We start from the raw sequence: 9120 nt of genomic DNA on the forward strand, positions 1-9120 counted from the left end.
GGCACAGTGGGACCCGGGAAGACAGCTGATGATTGAGGTCTGAAGCCTTACACAAATGCCAACTTTATTCAGAGCACCAGATAATGTGTACCCCGAAGGCTAAGGAGGTTCCTGTGAATAAAGTTCATATGAGTCCAAGCTGTACAAATAACAAAGTCAATCCATGCATGGCAAAACATGTTTTTTCATTAGGATCGTACAAAGGATAGTTTGTACCCTGATTCTGATAATCAGTAGTAACTAGTAAACCCACTCCCTATTGCTACACCTGGAGGGTGCATGAAAACACATCCCAAGAACATTGTCATGTTTTGAAGAAGCCGAGTCGCAAGACTTTTGCTCTGTTTTCTTGGAGTGCTCCCACAAGTACTCAGAACTCTCCTCACATGACTCCTTTCCTGGGCTGTGATCTGATAGCGCAGTAATAAAATGACTCCTAATGACACTCTGCTGTACCCATGCATCAATGCCTCGCTCAGCCACCTTCAGAGAAGCCTCCTCTTTCAGTAGAAGGGAACTAATGTGAGACTCACAACTGGACAAGTGTGGGGAGCGAGAGGCCTTGGAGCACTCAATCTTCATCAACTGCCCTCCCACACAGAGCTTAAGGAGCTGGGAGGAAGAGGAGTTGGAAAGATTGTAGAAACAAGAAGAGATGGGTGACATCAAAGAAACTGCCTTGCACACACAGTTGGACTGACCCATACGGCACAGTGGGACTGCGGCAGCATGCACTGAGCTCACACAGGGTCAATCCAGTGGCGTTCCAGCACTGAGAGGGGGAAGTGGACACTGGCTCCCACCCCTAACCAAGAACCTCACTCCAGTCAGCATCTGCGTGCAAAGGAAAAACTTAGTTTTCTCCAGTGGAGACTCACTGTGTATATGACCCATACTTAATGGTAGCCCCAGGCCCAGAGGTAGATGACCAACACAAAATGAACTCCATGGTATTTTGTAGACTTTTTGTCTTAGTAATTTTGGTTATTTTCTGGTCTTGTTCTTTTGTTTGTATGTTATGGTTTTGGGTTATATGGTTTTTTTTTAATCAGGTGTGTGTGTGGGTGGGTGGGTGGGTGGGTGTATTGTGTTTCTCTTTTTAAAATATTTTGGTTTGTTATTTTTGTTTGCTTGTTTATTTTCTAAAGAGAGAGAAAAAGAAAGGGTGTGGGTTTGGTTTGGTAGGGCGTAAGAAGGATATGAGGGGAATTGACGGGAGATGGGAAACCATGATCAGAACATATTGTATCAATATTTTTCGATAAAAAGGAGAAAAGATAAAATTTAAAACCTGTACTTAGGTTTGTGAAAACTTCTGAGGCCAGACTATGTACAAGAACGTCAGTTCCCTGCAAAGAGGCCCTAAACAGCCGAGCCCAAGAGCCTACGAAGATGAAGCAGAAGGTGCAATGGAGACCCCAGGATATTGGGGACACTTCCCTAGAATGCTGGTAATACTCACACCACTTTCTCTGTCAAGGAAAGCTACAGGATCATACTGGAGCCAGCCCAAGATAGAGATCTTGTGTGCTACGCATGACAGAGCTCAAAGAACAGGTTTCCTCCAAGCTCTCTGGAGCCCGTATGATCAGCGTGAGCCCCAGGTGAACACAGAACCGCAGGACTTGGTGGTTTTACTCGGGATTTGCCTGGCTCTGGTCGAAGTTTTGCTTTCTGTGCCCCCATTGCTCTTGGAGCGGAATGTTTACTTTGTGCCATTATACATTGGAAATGTGTGGCTTGCTGGGTTTTGTTTTGTTTTTAAATGTTAGAGGGCCTCGCAGTTAAGAGAAGGGTGACTAATTTGAATGGTATTGGGACTGTTAAAACAAATTATGGGATCTTTGAAATTAGACTGAATGTATTTTGCATTATGAGATAAACATGAAGCTGTGGGAAACTATGGCAGAATGTTATTATTTTAAAGGATGTATTTGTCAGATTGGCAAGGGATAAAACAGTGCTGGTGAATATTCACCGTCGATTTGAGGGCTGAAATGAGAGGTGGACTCATGCCCCTCCCTAGCCCAGAAGTAATATCCAACTGATAACCACTTGCAAATGAAAAAAAAAATAGTTTCCTCCAACGGAGGCTCACTGGGGAAACAAACTACTCTTAAGGACAGGTCCATATCCAGCAGCAGAAGGCCAACACAAAATAAATAAACTCAGTCATATTTCTGTAGTCTTACTGTCTCATATGGTTTTATTTGGGCATATTTTTCATCTTACTAGTCTTCTGCCTTTATTTTTTGCTTTCTGATTTTATGGGGTTTGTGGCTCTCTTAACAACTTGATTGTGTGCATGTGAGAGTGAGAGAGGGGGATATTCTTGGTCTTTTAATTTTTTTCATTTTTTTTGGTTGTTTTTACAGAGAGAGAGAGGGCTTGGAGGTGGGTAGGTAGGGGGTGGACCGTGAAGAGCTGAGGTCGGGGGAGATAAGTGGGACCAAAGCACTTTTTCAAAAGAACTTTATTATATAAAAGACATATTGCAAATTGCAATAGGAAATTAGATGCTGCAATGTAAAAAGGTAAGAAACATCATGAAAGAAAAATGGGATATGCTGGTATGATAAATTTTATCAGGAAGCAGGCCAAATCTGGATATCGCACGAAGGAGAAAGGATAGAATTGAAAGGAAACAATAGACAAGATGAAATTCCTGGGAGGATTTTTAGCACACTTTTTCTTTGGTAAACATTTAAGAAATGAGACCAATCTCAAAATTAACTGAGCTAAGAAATAGTTCACAAAAGACAGTGTAGTATTTATACCAACACTTGACAGGGGCCTAAGAAGGAAATTAAGAGTCAATCTTAGTCATAAACATAGAAGCAAACCTTTTACCAAGATGTTATCAAATAAAAAAACATGCATAAACTTGATAACATGTTATGAGTAAACTGGCTTGAGTTGAGGAATACAAGGTGATGACGTTGTTACATCATATATATATATACATACATATATATACATATATATACATATATATATATATATATATATATATATATATATATATATATATATAAAAGAACAACATATTTTATGACCACAACAGAACAGAAAAGGAAACTCAGAAAATCTAAAGATATAAAAACAACTTTGAAAAAAATTGCATTGTATCTATTCACTACAGAAAGTGATTTGAAGGGAAGTTCTGAAACTCTGGCAAGTTTTGAGGGGCACAGCTTCAACTCCTCCCGTTACTCGCTAGTCAGTGTAGAGGCAAGCCTGGCCGCTGGACCCTACGTCCCTAGTGTTCTGTGAGTTCAGACTTTTGAAGACAGAGTCATAAATAAAAGAGGCATAGGAAAACTGAGACTCTTCGCTTAGAATCTGCTTGTGTCACTCACAGTACACTTGGGACCTTGACTACAATTGTACCGCTTCCTTAAATTACAGTGACGAGAACCCGGTGGTTTCATAACACCAAGTGTTCAGTCACTTATGATATAAGAGGATGTTTTCTCCCTCTGCTTACTTAGCTCATGTCCTTACCTGGGATAATTCTTGCTTTGCATATTTTGAAGAGATGACTTTAGTAAATGTATGTAATTTCCATGAGAACTAAGCTTAGCCTTTTGAAACGTCTCCTTAATAATCCTATCTTTTAATAGCCTGTTTAATCTAATATTGATCTAGCTTTATCAATTTTCTTCTGATTAGAGTTTGTGGAGTGCTATTATCACATTTTCTGTAGTTTTATGTTTTTGATGTCTCCGGTAATTGCATAATGCTCTTTTTCTTTATGCAGCTAGATCACATTTTTCTTACAGTTGAAGCGTTTGTTTTATGTAACATAGCTGCTGTTCTATTCGCGTTAAAATCTATCATTTTTAAAGCATATTCTATTTGCCTTGCTTCTTGGAAGTTCTCAATTCTCTCCTTTCTTGACTTATGTTGCATTTCATTTTATTAGGCTATTTTCTCTGTACATTAAAGTAGAAATTATGTTTTATTTTATCATTCCAGTATCGTTTACCATAGAGGTTAATGTTTAAAATTAAAAGATCCTTTATTCTTTCCTAGAATAATATAAAGGCCTTGCAATACTTAAACGTCATTTATAACTTAACTTGCAGTTTATTGAATTACATGAGATATGTCTAGCTACATAAATGCATACACATATGGCTCAGGACAGTATTATTATTTTAAAAACATAATTTTACATGTTGCAGCCATTTAGATTGTGTTCATAGAGAACCATATCATGAGATTTGATGGGTTTACCTTCCCTGTCATGTAGGAAAGGTGCTGTCTCATAGCTGATATCTGAGTGCTCTGGCTCTTAAAGTCTCACCTTTTTTCCCTCTTCCAAGATGTTAGGTGCAGAGATTGTATTGTAGGTACAGATGTACCAATGGAGGTTAGCTACCTCAAAATCTATTGTTCTCTGCATTTTGAGCAGCCATGTGGATGGGTGGGGGGGCAGGGGGGGCAGGGGGGGAGGAGGAAGTTACAAGAAGGCTCCTGTACTAATGAAAAGCTGCCTGTAATTCATGGCTTCTCTAGGAAGCCTATTAGGTTAAATAATTCCAAGTGGTCAGTTTTAAAGATATATATATATATATATGTGTGTGTGTGTGTGTGTATGTGTGTGTGTGTATTGTATGTATATTCTTATATATACATAAATATATGAATAACACTAAATGGGTTCATCAAGATGGATATATATGTATATGCACACATATATATGTGCAATATACATATATTTATAGATTCTTATAGTCTATCTAGAATCAGTTTCCTTCCACCTGCAAAGGAAAAAAGAGCGTCATTCACTTTTATTTTGATGCAATGTGTTTGCAACACCTCCTCCTAGGATTACATTGGGTTTTTAGAATATCAGCAACATAGAGCAAATTCTAAAATTAAGGACAAGTCAACCATAAAAGAAGAACACAAACCAGATTTGCATTATCTTTTAATAGAAAGAAAGGCTGAGGAAAGATAACTGGATAAAGTTGTTAAAGTATTAAAAGTACAATAACTTTATGTCAGCCAAACTGCAACTCAAATTTGAGAGCATGAAAATTAATATCAGCCATAAAGGCTTCGAAGACTTTCTAAATGGTTATTCACCTGGTAGTTAATTTTGGATGAAACCATTAAGTGGAAGTAACCAATAAAGGAGACAGTCAGAGATATATGCGATGCAAATGTTATTAGGCAACTTGACCATAAGAAAAAGGAGCAATTATCTCATTAACTACGGTCGCATCCACGGCAGGTCACGCATGTGAGGAACACGCCGCGGCACCAAATGCCTTTTCTTTAAGATTTGGTGTTGGAGTCAATTTAGAAAACAGTTTAAAACTATGAAAAATGAAGTGACGCTACGGCAGGAAGATGTTATAACAAAATAGATGAAGAAATGTGCCAACTACCACTCTAATTTTAATAATTATAAGCATCTTAAACCCAATAGGGAAAAAGACAAAGTGAGCAATTGGCTAATAAGTAAATTCCAAATTTTCACCAAAGAAGAGAGAAAGCAACCATATAAAGCACACAAGGATTGGAAGTAAGGCTAGAATAAACATCTCGCGAGGCGTGCTTCTTTCTGAATATCAGAGAGACAACCCTGACATGATTCAAGATGTTTGCGGGTGGAACTTGTATTTACCGAGGAACTTATGGGGAGCATCCCTCGGATGGGTGGTGTAGCAAACTTCCATATGTATGCTCCCATAGGTGCACGATAAAAATACAAAAAATATAATTTCTCTCCACAAACAGGGAACTTGTAATGCGCATTTCCCCCTATTTTAACTATTGGCTGAATGTAAAGCAAGGCTTTCTTTGGACCACCAGCTCCCAGATAAAGACGCACCCGCCAAGTGGCCTGTTACCTCTCTATCCCAGGCTCAGCACTTGTTTTTTCCTCTCTGTTCAGCCGGCAACTCTTCCTGCCTCAGATTCTTTCCCAGAGTTCCTCTCTCTGCCGAAAGTCCTGACTTCCTCTCCTGTCTCCGCTGTTGGCTGTCCAGCTCGTTATTAAACCAATCAGAAAGTACTGGAGGGAGTGTTTCTACAAGATACGATACATGCATAGGAAAAGCAATCCCAACGTCTGGCCTGTCCTCGGCTCTCTGCTGGTACAGAACTGAACATTTGAATAATACAAAGACAGAAGATCACCCCAACATAAATGTAACATGCTTGGCAAAAACAAAAACAAACAAACAAACAAAAATATAACTAGATAATTTGACTCAAACAGACTATGTTGAGTGCTCTGCTATCAAAAATGTAATCCTACTTTTCTTCTCTAGCAAGCATGCAGCATTTACAATCATTGGTTCTGTATTAGGCCAAAAAGAAAGCACCAATACATCGCGTGAAAAGATACAATGCAAACCGCGCTTTTTATGATCAACAGCTATTAAATTGGAAGCTAACGGTTCACAGTGAGCGATAATGTTGCGCATCTGAGAATGCCACCCTGCCACTAAGTGGTATATGGACTATAAAAAAATTAGAATACAAAGTTTTAATGGTAACAATTAAACCATGATGGGAAACCACATAAATGCAAAGATGTGATGGAAGCATTCGTATTTGCTATATTTATATAGTTCTTGTTTATGTTATTAGAAGAGCAGTGGCTGAACTGAAAATGCTATTTAAGGAATAAAAAAACATGATGAAAGTTAAAGAAAAAAACAAAAATGAATTAAAATAATAAATAAGGGCTGGAGAGATGGCTCAGAGATTAAGAGCGCTGGCTGCTCTTCCAGAAGTCCTGAGTTCAATTCCCAGCAACCACACGGTGGCTCACAACCATCCATAACGAGATCTAGTATGCAGATGTACATGCAGGCAGAACACTGTATACATAAATAAATAAATAACTCTTTAAAAAATAATAAATATGTATTGATGAAATATAATCAACATAAAAGATAAACAAATCCATGAGTTTATTAAGAGTAGGTAATAAGGGAGGTAAACTCTGGTAAAATTAATTAACAGGAACAGAAGTCTATAAGCTGTACTATGGGCAACGGAGACTCATCAAGAGTAGCGACTGAATACACAACAGTGAGTCCTGATGTGTAATGTGTGATTCTTGCTGGGAAGACATGACAAACATCTTTTACTCCAGATAAGGCACCAGTGGCAGACCAGAGAAATGGTTCCCTCTTAGTCTGGCCTGTTGGACCAATGAACCTACTGCGGTTACTTAAAGGAGTGTGGCTGTACCAGCATGGGTGATGGGGAGGGAGCGCTGCGCCTTTGTGTCTCTCTGCACTGTGTGGTCAGGCGCCTCTCTCCAACAGGGCTCAGCACTTCTAAAGCCCTCAGGAGGGGTCAGGTGAATCCCGAAAAATCCCAGGAGCTTCCTTAGTTTGTAAGTTACTTTGAGTTCTTGGCTACTGTCTCCTCCTTCCACTCAGGAGTGCATGGTTCAATATGGAGGAAATCACTGTACAGCAGATGTTGAAAATGCTGAAAAACAGACAACAGAAAACATTTTTTCATGAGTCCCTGGTGTAGATAGATAAGTTGAATTATCTTATACCTATAACATTATTTGAAGGAATAGCTCACCTAAAACAAAAGCACAACAAAACACTGTTATTCTACGGGTGCTTTAAAGTGCTTTGTAAGGATTTTATTGCAGGCTTATGTACACTGTCCTTGGCAGTAGACACATAGAAGCACCTTCCAGGAGTAGGCTAGTAAACAAAAACCAGAAGGAGACGTTGGGTAGAAAGAATAAAGGCCCATTTCACTCAAGAATACTACAAAATGTTCTCAAATTAGATCTGTGCCTGCATATAATATGTAACATACTATTATTAACATGGGTTGATTTGAAATATGTGACACAAAGTTTAATATAAGAAATATTCAAAAATTTAATTTGCCACATTGAAAGGTTAAAATGGAAAACTTATTGGGTCATTTCAATAAGGACAAGAGTTTTATTAAATGTCAAAAGTTATTCATCATACTACTATTAAATTTGAAGAGAAAAATATGAAATCTAGTAAAATACCTATTTAAAAAACCCTTAGAGGAAACTAGAAACATTGTCTTTAAATTAATTAGTGAGATGAGGCTGTTCACTTTACTACTTTTAGTTAACACTGTATTAGAGTTCTTGGATAGCATATGAACATGACAATAGAGAAGGGAAATTAGCATACAAAAGGCAAAGCAAACACGTCATTGCTTCTCATTATTTTTCTATGGAAATCTGGAAGGTTTTACTACTGTTAAAAAGCATAGAAAAAAAATGAGCAAGGCTTGGAGATTGAAGATCCCAAAAGTCAGCTACATTTTTATACATCAGCACCAAAAAATAAAAATATATAATTGAAAAAGAATATAGCTTACGATATTGTCAATTAGTGTCAAGTACCTTGAAGTACAGAAAATAAAATACATGCCTATCACAGGGAAGATTTCATAACAGTATAATCTGATTTAAGGCAGAGGGTAAACAGATGAAGAACTATTCTGTATCATTGAAAGCACCAAAGAACTAAATATTTGCAAAACACCCTATCTTTCCAAAGAAAAATAGATATTTACTTTAATTCTAGGCAAAATGCAAAGGTAGCTGATAACAGAAGTTTAGGATATGCACGGAACTGACGTTGGCTGATATAAAACAAGAGCTCCTGAAGCGGAAACAGAGCAGTCGCTTCTACCCACAGCTTGTTATGAAGCCGTAGTAATCAGGACCATGTGGCTTAAGGAAGCAGGGCAAACCAGCAGCAGAAATAGGGCAGCGAGCTCAAGAGACTCCCTGTGGTCCTGTGATGTAAGTGGTGTGATGAAAGATGGCATCAGACTGGTGGAGAAATGGCGCTGGCAAAATGATTTTACACCTGGTAAAAAACAAAACTGAAAAAAATTAAAAAAAACAAAAACAAACAAACAAACAAACAAAAAACCAAAACCAACAACAACAACAACAAAAAACTGGACTCCTAAGAAGAATGTGTGTCAAAGTGGAAAGTGACTCTGTTATCAAGCACAATGTTTGGAAATTCATAGTAGAAACTAAAGTGAATATATTTTAGATGTGATAAGGAAGATATTTCTTTAAAATAACATTGCCTACGGAAAAACCATGTCTTGCCACTTAAATAT

Source organism: Acomys minous (genome assembly GCF_964271855.1).
Source record: "Acomys minous genome assembly, chromosome: 4".
In the NCBI taxonomy this organism is placed as follows: Eukaryota; Metazoa; Chordata; class Mammalia; order Rodentia; family Muridae; genus Acomys; species Acomys minous.